This window comes from Adiantum capillus-veneris, chromosome 17, assembly GCF_014529385.1.
Source record: "Adiantum capillus-veneris isolate H3 chromosome 17, ASM1452938v2, whole genome shotgun sequence".
Classification (NCBI taxonomy): Eukaryota; Viridiplantae; Streptophyta; class Polypodiopsida; order Polypodiales; family Pteridaceae; genus Adiantum; species Adiantum capillus-veneris.
Genome location: NC_140947.1, coordinates 78,832,326 through 78,844,757, shown reverse-complemented (window position 1 = coordinate 78,844,757; position 12,432 = coordinate 78,832,326).

Genomic DNA, 12,432 nt, shown 5'->3' with positions numbered 1-12,432 from the left:
AAAGAAGACTAGAACAAAATGCTAGCAGCAGCAAGAAACTCGGTACCATTTTTGGAGCTCTCATTGTAAAAACACTTATTATTTTTTATAAATCGGGAATATTGTAACTCCTATTTTTTGGATAAACTTTGTAATAGATGGTCGGGGCTACAAGCTTCCAGATTGTATCAACCTGTCAATACCCATTTTTAGTTAGAGCTCCCAGATTATTAGTTTTCACCACCAAAAACCTTAGCTAAGGTATAAAATCCAATTTTTGTAAGTTCATTTTAAGATTTGGATAATGAAATACATAGCGTGCGCTAACGATGCTCACTTCTCTCTTATCCTACTTCCTACTCCCTCCCCGGTTGTCACATTGCAGTCGCGTTTGTTGCATTGCAACCATAGGCAAGAGCTCTACGTATTGACGTAAACACATCACAGTATTTCGTAGCTTTTGGCGTCACCGACCCGCGGCCTAATTTCATCATAAGTAGGAATTTCACCTTCAAAATAATAAAAAAAAGCATAGGCTGGGTATTGGGACATCATTGCTAAGCATTTAGGTGTATTCTGGGTCGAAAACGACTAGGTCAAAAATCCACTATTATTAATAATTGTGATTTTGGCACTTGACCTAAAGTGGGATTTGAGACCATAAGCATGTGTGCTTAGGTCTTATAAACATGTGCTAGGAGTTTCCCTACATTTGGATGTCATTGATGTTGTAATGGACGTGATTTGTTTGTGAATGAGCGATTGGCTTTTGGTGATTTCAGTCACTTGAGTGTAGCTTGAGTTAGATATGAGTTGTTTGTTGTTTTGTGAGAGATTGACAACCTCTGGTAGCCTTCTATGCACTAGGCGAGTCAGTTTCGTCCCATGGATTGACAATTTGATTGTGGTTCTTGCTAAATATGTAATAAGATAGAATAGTGAGGTTAGACACACGTCCCACATTTGGCGCCGCCCGGGGATCAAAGAGACCTAAACTAGGGAAAAACACAAGCATCTTGTGAAGTTATCCTTTAACTTCCTCTAGGATATCCTAGAGTAAAAGCTTTTTTTTAGAAACCGCATAGCTTAACACTAGAATGGTGACAGGACACTTTTACACTTTTGTGTCCTCTTAAGTGACCATTTTGCTTGAATTATTTGAAGAGTATGAAAATGAATTTCTAGGTGCTATATATCCACAAAACTGCCTTATGAGCTGAAAAAAACTTAGCATTTTTTTTTTAGTATCGATTTCACCATTAACCTTACTCTTGCACAACATTTTTGAACCTAAACTGTGTGAAAAAACGGGTCCTGTTTTTGGTTTTTTTTTCAATTTTTGGCAACTATACCACTCTAAACTTCATGTTTGTGAGGTTAGATGGCTAGAGGTTAGGCCTTCATAGTTCTCAACATGTTTTGATGCTTGCAGGAGAGCTAAGTGTTAAAATTGAAAGTTATGACCAATTTACAAGAATTGCATAATCCTGTTTTTTGGCCAAAATTAGCACTTTTATGATTTTTTTGGTGGCTTTCTTGATATCCAAATTCAATTTTGATTGTGTAAGTGTAATGCATAACATAAAGCTAATCTTCCTTGAGTTTTGGGGCACCTAATATGCTATATAGCATAGTATATGATGATGGTTGAGTTTTTTGATTGTTGAAGAATATGATACATTTTAGAGTAGCAAGTATAACTTTCTCAATATTGCTAGTTTCTTAGGCCAATTGTGTGTATTTTGTAGGTAGTAACCATATCCAATCATAGACTACAAACTTGGTTAGATATTGAGTAGTTTCTATGGGTTTCTAGAGGTCATAATGCTAAACCTAGTTTTTTCATGTTTGTATTTAATTAGCACTTTATCATTGCCGGCCCCAAGGTTCCAATTGTAAGAGATCCATTATCCTTTTGACATGATCCATGGCTCCTTTTGAATCCAGAGGCCCAAAGGGAACTAAGAAAACATGTATATAGTATCTGTATTGAGCGTGACTATAGAAACTTTGATGATAGGTCCGCAGAATGCAACTTTTTTGTACCTTTTTTTTTTGCCCCAAAAAAATTTAGTGAGGTAAAAGCAATCATATGTTTTGGTCACCAACCCATTGAAGTTAACGGAGCATTTTATCTCATGTCCTACAAAAATCTCCACTCTTATTTATATGCAATCAACCGTAAGAAATTGTTGTTTTGGGCAAAATACACTGGTCCATCAACTTTGGAGGCTTGTAGTGACCAAGGGATGAGAAAAATTACAAGTTTCTCATTTTTTCCATATGTAGTAGTTATTGAACTATAAGCTCATGAAAGGAATTTTCAAAATGAGTGGATCTACTATGGTTTTGGAAATTTTTCCCAAAAACTTGAAAGGACACTTTTATGTCTTGTTAGGTTACCATTCTAGTGTTAAGATTGTCGTCTTTTGCTGTGTAAAGGTAGCTTGGAAGTAATCGTACTTGTCGAGTGCCGTTAGGATTGTAGGATTGTAGAACTAAATTGGGATTTTGAGAATGATTGATAGACAAAACAAGTCTTAAGATCAATGCTCAGGAAACCATAAAAAACAAGAAACTGAGTGTTTGTGGACACTTTCCACAACCCCATTGCATGAGAACCTAGGAGTAGGGTAAGTAGGATCCGAGGTGGATTTCAGAGCATTGCTCTCTCCAAAAGAATCATTGTGAGTTGTTATTAGAAGTTGCAAAATTTTAGGTCTATTGCTAGAAATAGCACAAAAAGACTCCAAACCACTCAATTTGATTGGAGAGTATGCTTAAAAGCTGTATGAACCAGTGGGTAAGCTCAAGGACCCTTTGAGGTAAAATTTTCAAGAGTTTTCAAAAACTCAGATTAATTACTTTTTTTTGACAATTTAGGCCAAATTAAGTTTTGACTTAATTTCTAAACTTAAAATAACTCATGAAAACATTGTTCATGAAAAAAGTGCAAAAAATGGTTAATTTAAAGCCTAAAGTAAATAATCATGTTTTTTTAACATTCATCTCAAAATTGACCAAGGGTGATATCAATGACTCATTGCATGTGTACAAACAACTTTTGTAAAGGCACAAAAAATCTGGATCACCAAAGTGACAAAAAACTGGGTAAAAACTAAAGTTTGTACTGACTTTCTAAAACTTGAGTGTAAATTGTGCTAGAATTAGGGTTGCAAAGAAATGCACACAGCTTGGAGAAGACAAACGAAGCTCAAGGCACATAATAGAGAGTGTTACTTAGTGTGCAATGAAAGATAGATAGCCCTAGAGTGATGGACGTATATACAATGCACGGGGGAAAAAACCTCCTAAAGAGGGAAAAAACACCCCGATGGTCCTAGTGTGTTCACACACATCACTACCACATGTATATGGTAACAAATCCCCCCTGGAGTGATGCGGTGAACGAGAGCTGGCACATGAGTAAAGGGAAGTGCCATGCTCGGAGGACATGATCAGTCCACAAAGGGAAGCAAGCCAAAATCTTTGCGGAAATCTTTGAGCTTCTCACAAGACAATTCCTTTGTGAAAAGATCTACAAGGTTGTCCTGTATGTTGGCACATAAGCCAAGCTGATCTCTCCTATTCAGAGCCTCTCCCTGACATAGTGGTAATGCACCTCAATGTGCTTTGTGCGAGCATGAAAAACTGGGTTCCTCGCAACTGCCAATGCGCTCTGACTGTCAGTGTAGATAGTGTTGGCAGTGTCTGTCCAACACCCAAATCAGCCATAAGGCGTCTCAGCCATACACACTCAACTGTAGCTATGAAGACTGCTCTATACTCAGCCTCACAACTAGAAGTGGCACAGTAGGTTGCTTCTTGCTCAACCATGATATACATGAACTACCAAGCATGAAACAAAAACCACTTGTGGACACTCACGTGTCAAAACAACCAACCCAAACTGAGTCCGAAAAAGCATGTAAGCCTGGCGTCAATGAACCCCCCTTGGGATAGAACAAGCCAAGATGTAAAGTGCCACTAAGATAGAAGAAAATCCGCTTAACAGCCTGCCAATGCTTAGACCCTGGGCTATGCATAAATCTGCTGACCTATGAGACTGCAAATTGAATATCCGGCCTCATGTTGCATACATAAATGAGGCATCCAATAGCAGTTTGGTAAAGAGTGACATCTGTAGGATCACGAGCATCATGAGACTCAATTTCAAACCTTTTTCCATGAGAGTGGCAATAGGTTTGTAATCCTCAAGTCCAAACTTACATAGTAATATCTCTACGTAACTTTTCTAACACAAGGCAATACCACCATCACACTCCTTAAACTGTATACACAAATAATGATGCAACAACCCTAAATATTTCATCTTGAAAGTAGCATTCAAGTCAGCCTTAAAATTCAGAAATATGTCTCTCATTTGGTCCAGTGATCAACAAATCATCGACATAAAAAACCACAATGAGAAGTACATCACCCTCCCACTTTACATACAATGTGCTTTCTGTTGGACTGTTACGAAATCCTTGTTTGATCAAATGAGTGTCAGCTTTCTCATACCAAGGAGGAGATTGCTTCAACCCATACAAAGCCTTCTTACATCTACACACTTTGTCCTCTTATCCTTTCATGACAAAACCGCAAGGCTGCGTTACATAAACTTCCTCAAATATGTCACCATTCAAGAAAGCAGTAACAATGTCTGATTGATGTACATCCCAACCAAAATGAGCTACCAATGCACATAGAAAACGCGCAGTAGTCATACGACAAGTAGGAGCAAAAGTCTCATCATAATCTATGCCTTTTTGTTGTGCATAACCCTTTGCAACAAGTCAAGCCTTATGGCAATCGATCTCACCATCCGGCTTGCGTTTCAACTTGTAAACCCACTTCGTACCAATGGCCTTCTTGCCAGGAGACAAATCACATAAAGTCCAAGTGTCATTTTCTATAAGTGCATCATATTGCATGGCAGTCATCCAATTTTTTGAATTCTGTGCTTCATCAAAAGACAGAGGTTCCTCAGCATCATGTAAGCTAGACATAGCCAAAGAATAACAATCCGATGCATAAGATGCATGGCGAGAGCCTGAACGAGTTTGACTAGACAAAGGTGCATCCAATTTACTATCACGCAATGTATGTACCAGCCATTTTGGCATACCTCTAGCGTGCTCATTTTCACCCCTTTCCTCATCAAATACATCATGTACATCTGCATCAGTAATAGGCTAATCTGTAACATTTTTTGAAACCCCCATAGACTGTACATTTGCCTCATTGGAATTTACATTCAAACTTCCACCACTGAAAAGAGGCAACGAAGTATCATAAATGTCCTGTAAGCTTACATTACTGTCTCTAGTACATGACAGCAAGGGCTGAACAGAATCTTCCAGAAAAACTACATCCCATGAAACGAGAATACACTTTGTTTGCGGATGATACAACCTATAACCTTTACTTTCAGCACTATAATCAACAAAAACACATTTGACAGCCTTATCATCCAATTTTTTGCACTGTGTTTGTGGCACCAAAGCATATGCCAAACAGCCAAAAAACACGCATGTGCTTAATAGAAGGCTTTCTATCATGCCATGCTTCATATGGAGTGATAGACTGCAAAGCCTTCGTAGGACACCTATTCAGTACATAAGTGGCACACATGATAGCCTCAACCCAAAAGGAATGCGGCAAAGCTTCACTTTTGACCATACATCGTGTCATTTCCATAAGTGACCTATTTTTCCTCTCAGCAGCACCATTTTTCTGAGGTGTATAAGGAATTGTACATTGGTGTTTTATCCCATGACTAGCCAGAAATGCATTGAATTCATGAGACATATACTTCCCCCCTCGATGGGAATGGAGGGTGCCCATAGTACATTTTGATACATTTTCAGCCATAGCCTGAAATTGTTTGAAGTACATAAAAACTTCAGACTTTGCTTTAAGCGGATATACCCATGCATGCCTAGAGTAATCATCAATGAAAGTCACAAAGTGAAGGTAATTGCCCAAGGATGGAGTTTGCATGGGCCCACAAACATCACCATGCACAAGCTGCAACCTGCATGTGGCCCTAATTGAACCATCCTTTGGAAACTTCAAACGCTACATCTTGTTGGGTATGCAAGCTCGGTAGTGGTGTCTTAGCCTATAGGAACACTCTCCATAGCATGCAGTGTTAGGAATGGGATCATGCTAGCTATGGTGGATGAAAGAGAAACATAGCATCAATGTGTGATTGTGTGTGTAAGCAAGGTTATCACTCAAGTGAATTAGGTCCAAGATAGAATTAGCTCGGACTCATAAACACAATCTTGAGTATTGACTTAGGTTAGCACAAGGTCACCATAGATAAGCATGTAGTGCAAAATAGAGTTGTGTTTATTCATTCATGAAATGAACTTTAAGTAGCTCTACAGCCTTGCTCCACAGCATGTGAAATAATTCCACTCTTCTCTCCTTGACTTACACTTTAGAACAAAGCTCACACTTTACAATCCTCCCCTTGAGGTTTGGACTATGACAAAATACTGAAGATGCATGATTCACACAGGATGATAAGCTGGTATCCACACAGGATGGTAAAATCCACACAGACTGACAAAGGCCACACATGATGATAATATCCACACAGGAAATAAAAGTCCTCCCCTACATGTACAGAGGCTACATCTTCAAAGTACGTATTCATAAAAGATAAGGTTGGTCTCTCCTTTTTCTTCTTCGTCTTCTACCATGTGAGCTGATCCTTTGGTAGGTCTCTTGCCTTCGTTGCTTCTGTTGTTGCTTTTGCTACTGCTGCTTTCTCCATTGCTACTGCCTCCATTTGAGTAGCATCGAGAAGGTGGGTGTCCCTTCTTACCACATTTGTTGCAAGGATTGTTTGTGTAGCAGTCTTTCGCTACATGTCCCATTCTTCCACATTCATAACACTTTCTTTCAGTTGATCATGTTGATGGCGAATGTCTTCCCCTTGAGGATGTTGTAACAAAGGCCCCTCTCCTGATGGAGTTAATGAACCTCTTTGCTTTCTTTCTTCTGCTTGGACTGAGTTGATGACATCTTGAAAAGGTGGAGCCGGTTATTTTTCTTCAAGAATTGTGACTAAGTGGTCATAAGAAGGTGGAAGTTGTAAGGTTTCCAGTTTTTGAAACCTTAGAAATTGTACAAAGCCTGATCAAATTTACTTGGTTGTTAAGAAAACACTGTAGAATGATCCAACTATGGTAAATATTGGTATTTGTTGAACCGTAACCAAAGCTTTACTAGAATTTAAATCTGAAAAAGTTACAGGCTCTGAAAGGTTAAACTATGAATTTAATTAGTTAAGTAAAATTGAATGGTTTTAGTAATTATTACTGCTAAAGACTGTTTATCCTAAGGTTTTAGAAATTGCAGATATTTCCAAAATTAATCATTAAAAGTCAACAAACTAGCAGAAAATCGATTCTGTGTATCTGGGGGGCTGTGTGGGATAATGATGAACTTTCCCAGACTAGGTTTAGCAGCAAAGGCATTTTTGGAGCTGTAGGGCTGCTTAGGATGCAAGTTACTGCCATTTTTCAATCTGTGAGTGCCCAGAAACCTATAAATATGACCCTTGCTTCACAATTTTGGGTAGACTCAGAGCCTTGGTACATCCTCTCTTATCTAGAGAGACCTCTACGCAGAATTCACTAGAGAGCACAGCTCTAGTTGGTTAATCAACTATAATTAGCACTAACCTTTCTTAATTAGCAAAGCTAGATTAACCTATTTACAAATTTATAATTAATTGAAGATTAAACCTATGTATACTAAAAAATCTTCTCTTAATTCAAAATTCTCTGTTGATTATTGTGATTAAGCTTAGGGATACTAAGCTAATTAATTATTATATCATATTAGGACTGAAATTACTCATTTAACCATAAATTAATGATAGTTATACTAATTAAGTTTAGATTAAGATGCGATAACTATCTGAGATGTGTTAGACTATCATTATGCTAAGAAAATTATCTTATAATTTTTTGAGTAATTTTCATAATTAACTAAGTAGAATTACATTGTTTTTGAGAGAAAAGTAAAGTGGAAAATGATCAAACTAATCCAAAATGCTTTGAGATATTTATCACAGGTAAATCACATCTTAGGAAACCCGTAAAAATTATCCTAACCTCAGATAATTAGTTAACCTAATTATCTTAGCAAAATTACTCTATTTTTAGAAAAAATTAAAAGAGAGAAAATAGCAAATTGATTCAAAATGCTTTGAGATAATTATAAGAGGTAAATCACATTGTATGAATCCTGTGATAATTATCTTACCCTCAGATAATTAGTTTAACTAATTATCTCAGTATAACTACACTATTTTTAGGAGAAATTAAAAGGGAGAAAATAGAAAATTGATCCAAAATGCTTTGAGATAATTATCAGAGGTACATTACATCCTATTAAACTCTTGATAATTGTCTTAATCTCAGATAATTATTTTGACTAATTATCTCAGCATAATTATGCTATTTTTAGGAGAAATTAAAATGGGGAAAATAGCAAATTGATTCAAAATGCTTTGAGATAATTATCAGAGGTCAATCGCATTATATGGAACCCATGATAAGTATCTTAACCTCAGATAATTAGTTTAACTAATTATCTCAGTATAATTACATTGTTTTTAGAGAATAATAAAAGGGAGAAAACAGTAAATTAATTCAAAATTCTTTGAGATAATTATCAGAGAAAAAAAATATCCTATTAAACTTGTATAATTATTTTTACCTTAAATAATTAGTTTAACTAATTATCTAAGAAAAATTACACAATTGTTAGGGAAAAATAGAAAACTGATTCAAAATGCTTTGAGATAATTATTAGAGAGAAAAAACATGTTAGAAAACTTTTGAAAATTATCCTAATCGTAGATAATTAGTTTTACTAATTATATCAATAAGAAAATACTATTTCTAAGGAAAAAATAATGGTGGAAAATAGTAAATTAAATTAAAAACCTTTGAGATAATTATCAAAGGTATATCACATCTTTACAAACGTGTGATAATTATTTTAACCATAGATAATTAGTTTAGCTAATTATCTGAGTAGAAAAAAAATATTTATGAGGGTAAAGTAAAGGGGGAAATTAGTAGATCATGTGATATGATTACATACTATTTATCAGAGTTAGACTACATGATAAAAAGGCTGTGATAATTATGTCAAGGTTAGAAACTTGGTATAGATATTTATCTAAGTCAAAATATACTAATTCTAGCTGAAAACTAAAGAGAAAAATTAGTAAATCATTCTATATGAGTACATGTTATTTATATAAGGTAGTATATGATGAAAAGGTCGTGATAATTATGTCAAGGGTAGAAACCTAGTATGGATAGTTTAGTCAAATTATACTAATTCTAACTAGAAACTAAAGGGAGAATTAGAAAATCATGTTATATGATTACATGCTATTTATTAGAGCTAAACTACATGATAAAGAGGCCGTGATAAATATATCAAGATTAGAAAACTAGTATAGACATTTATCTAAGTCAAATTATACTAATTTTAGCTGAAAATTAAAGATGGAAATTAGATAATTGAGTTAGAAAATTAAAAGATAATTACAAGAGGTCACAAACATCCTTATCTCCTTGTGATAATTATACCATAGTTAATTAGTGAGTTTAGAAAATTATAATTGACCAAAAGTCTTATTTTTAGCAAAAGATTAATTAAAATAAATAGACTTTTGTGATCAAAAGTTTTTAGGAAAAGCATAGTAAGTGTAAACCTATGATATAAAGTTGAGAAAATGAAATCTTTAAGAGAAAATAAATAACATAAATATTAAGCTCAAAATAAGCAGATTCCAAGCTTAAAATTTGATGGGGAAGTTAGTAAAAAGATATACAAAATAAAAAGAAAATTAGAATAGCTTAGAAAACCCTTAGGGACGCTGTGGAAAAAGTTATCATGTCTATACAGGAAAATAAGAAATTACTAGGTCAAGAATTTACCAATTAGAACTATAAATTCTATCGAGATTTGGGTAAAATTGGATATAAAGGTTAAGTCTAACTTTTGGATAATTTACCTAATGATTAGACGTCCTTTTTATAAGGATAAGCAGTTATGGAACCTAAAAGGACCCGAGAAAATCCTACATCCGATGATGAGGACGTAGCTCCAAAACGAACTAGAGTGTTGCACGACGACGAAGCCGGGCCTAGTAGTAGGCGTACGGAGGAGAGTCTTCTGGTGCAAGCGCAGCAGCAGATGGCCGATCAATCCCAGGTGGGTTTCCCATTATTCAATTGAGTCTTTAGATAGTTTAAGTTCTTTTATGAGTTAGCATTGCATACGTAAGGAGTGAGTAAGAATCAAAAAAAGAATAGTTGACCAAAAACGGAAGGTAACTTCCAACGTGCATTTGTTTTAATGTAGAAAAGAATTGTTTGGGTTAGAACTGATTGAATTAGGAAAGATATGATTGATCATCCTTAAGACAGTTTGTCTCAAGACACCTCCGACTTCTTGGTATATTTTGATGAATAATGATGGCTTTCCAACCATCCACGGATAAGTCGGTTACCCCCATGAACATTGAGTTTCTACTCTGTTTCATGTTTTGATGTTTCTACATAAGTTAGGATACACTTTTTTATCCTAGGGGAGCCGCTCGGTTGTATGGGCAACTGGTCTGGTGTATGGGCACCCGGAACCTTGGGTGGGGGTTTATCCACTCTAGATTGTGAATAAGGAATGGGTGCGATTTTTTCATCCTTAGGTGGTCTTGAGACAAGAAGAGTACCGGTCATGGTTATTATGGACAATGTTTTGATTGACAGTACCCTGTCTTAAGTTTAAAGATATCTGTTTGCTAAAAGAATGTTTTCAATAATGTTTTCAAGGACTGTTTTAATAAATTAAAATCTTGTTATGAAGGATAAAAGGAATCATTATTTTAATTGTGATAAGAACGTGGTAGTAATTAAATAACATAAGAATCATTTGTGAGTGCAGGGTGGTAAGTGGGGATTGACTAAGGTTGTCAACAATGGACGGGTAGGCCTGATTAGTCAGGTAGCTACCCATCCCTGCGCACTAAAACGTTTAGAAAACTTCTTCACTTGGAAGAGGAGTCCACTAGCGGCTGTGCCCTCACATCTGCTAGGGGGGAAAAAGCGTTGGTTGAGGATACCTTAGCCCAATTGTGGCAGTTATAGGGCCAAAATAGTTTTTTAGACATTTAATACATTGTCTCGTTTCCAATGCGAGAGAGGACTAGGTCTTCTTCTAAGACTATAGATCCAAGCCATTGTTAATGGTAAAGGTCTATTCCTTGGATGTTTCTTGTTTAGAGACTCTGATTTTTATCAGACCTATAGACCTGTCAAGGATCCCATCCCAATCTTGGTATTGGCGAGTTGGGGATCTCATAAGTGGTATCAGAACCTAGGTTTCAGAGCTTCGGTTAGTTTGGAAAAATTTTGTACTGTCTGATATTTATTTTTAAAAAAACAAGAAAATCTGGTTAGCTAACCAAAGGCTTATGCGTTGATAATTCAGGAAGCTCTTGTGATTGAATATCGCAAGTTGTAAGTCTTTGAGCTTATTTATGAGAGTGCTTGTCGTTCTCCAAACTATTTTTTCCGACGAAGCGTGATGGAGCTACTGATGAAGGCTAACACTCCTCATTCGACTCGGATAGATAAAGGCTGGGAGCTCGAATGGAGCAATGAAGGCGGGACTTATTACATCAATGCTTGGAAGCTGGGATGTCTTACCACGGATTTAAAGAAACTACGCTGAGCTGAGGAACTAAGAGTGATTCAATTGTACTACTTCTTGGGTACAAACTCGAGTATTACTCTTCCCACTTATCTAGGAGGCATGGGAAAACCCCTGAACGAATGGATATGGGATAAAGTGGTGGAGATAATTCCATATCCAAGAATTAGAAATTTTTCTCAGAATACCCCTAAGAATTTGGATCTTGTAATTTACTTTCCGAATTCCAATGAGTATAAGACCTATTATACCAATCCGTTAGAGGATTGTAGAAATCTAACTACAAACACCCATCATTTGTATCACCATATTCCAAGTCAGCCAGCTATGCGGATTCTTTAAAGGCCGCAAAAGATTACGCAAGTTAGGATGAGATACCCTAAGCCTCTTTTGTAAGGCTATCCTTGTAAATATTCGCCTTATGAATGAGGAAGATAAAAGAGCCACTCGCTTGGCCACAGTTAGCAATCCTAGAGTTTTGTAAACCACTATAAGTCGATGATGTAAAAATTTGAGTTACTTATATGATGGTTACATTATTTTCTTTCCCAAATTACTTAAGGAATCTAATGTCAAATTAGCATTCAATCAAGAAATTAAGGATTGATCTAGCAAATGAGACAGAGGTTCTCGATAGTATGAAAAGAATTTGAATCTTGAAATTGAGATACTATATTAAGAAACCAACTCACATTC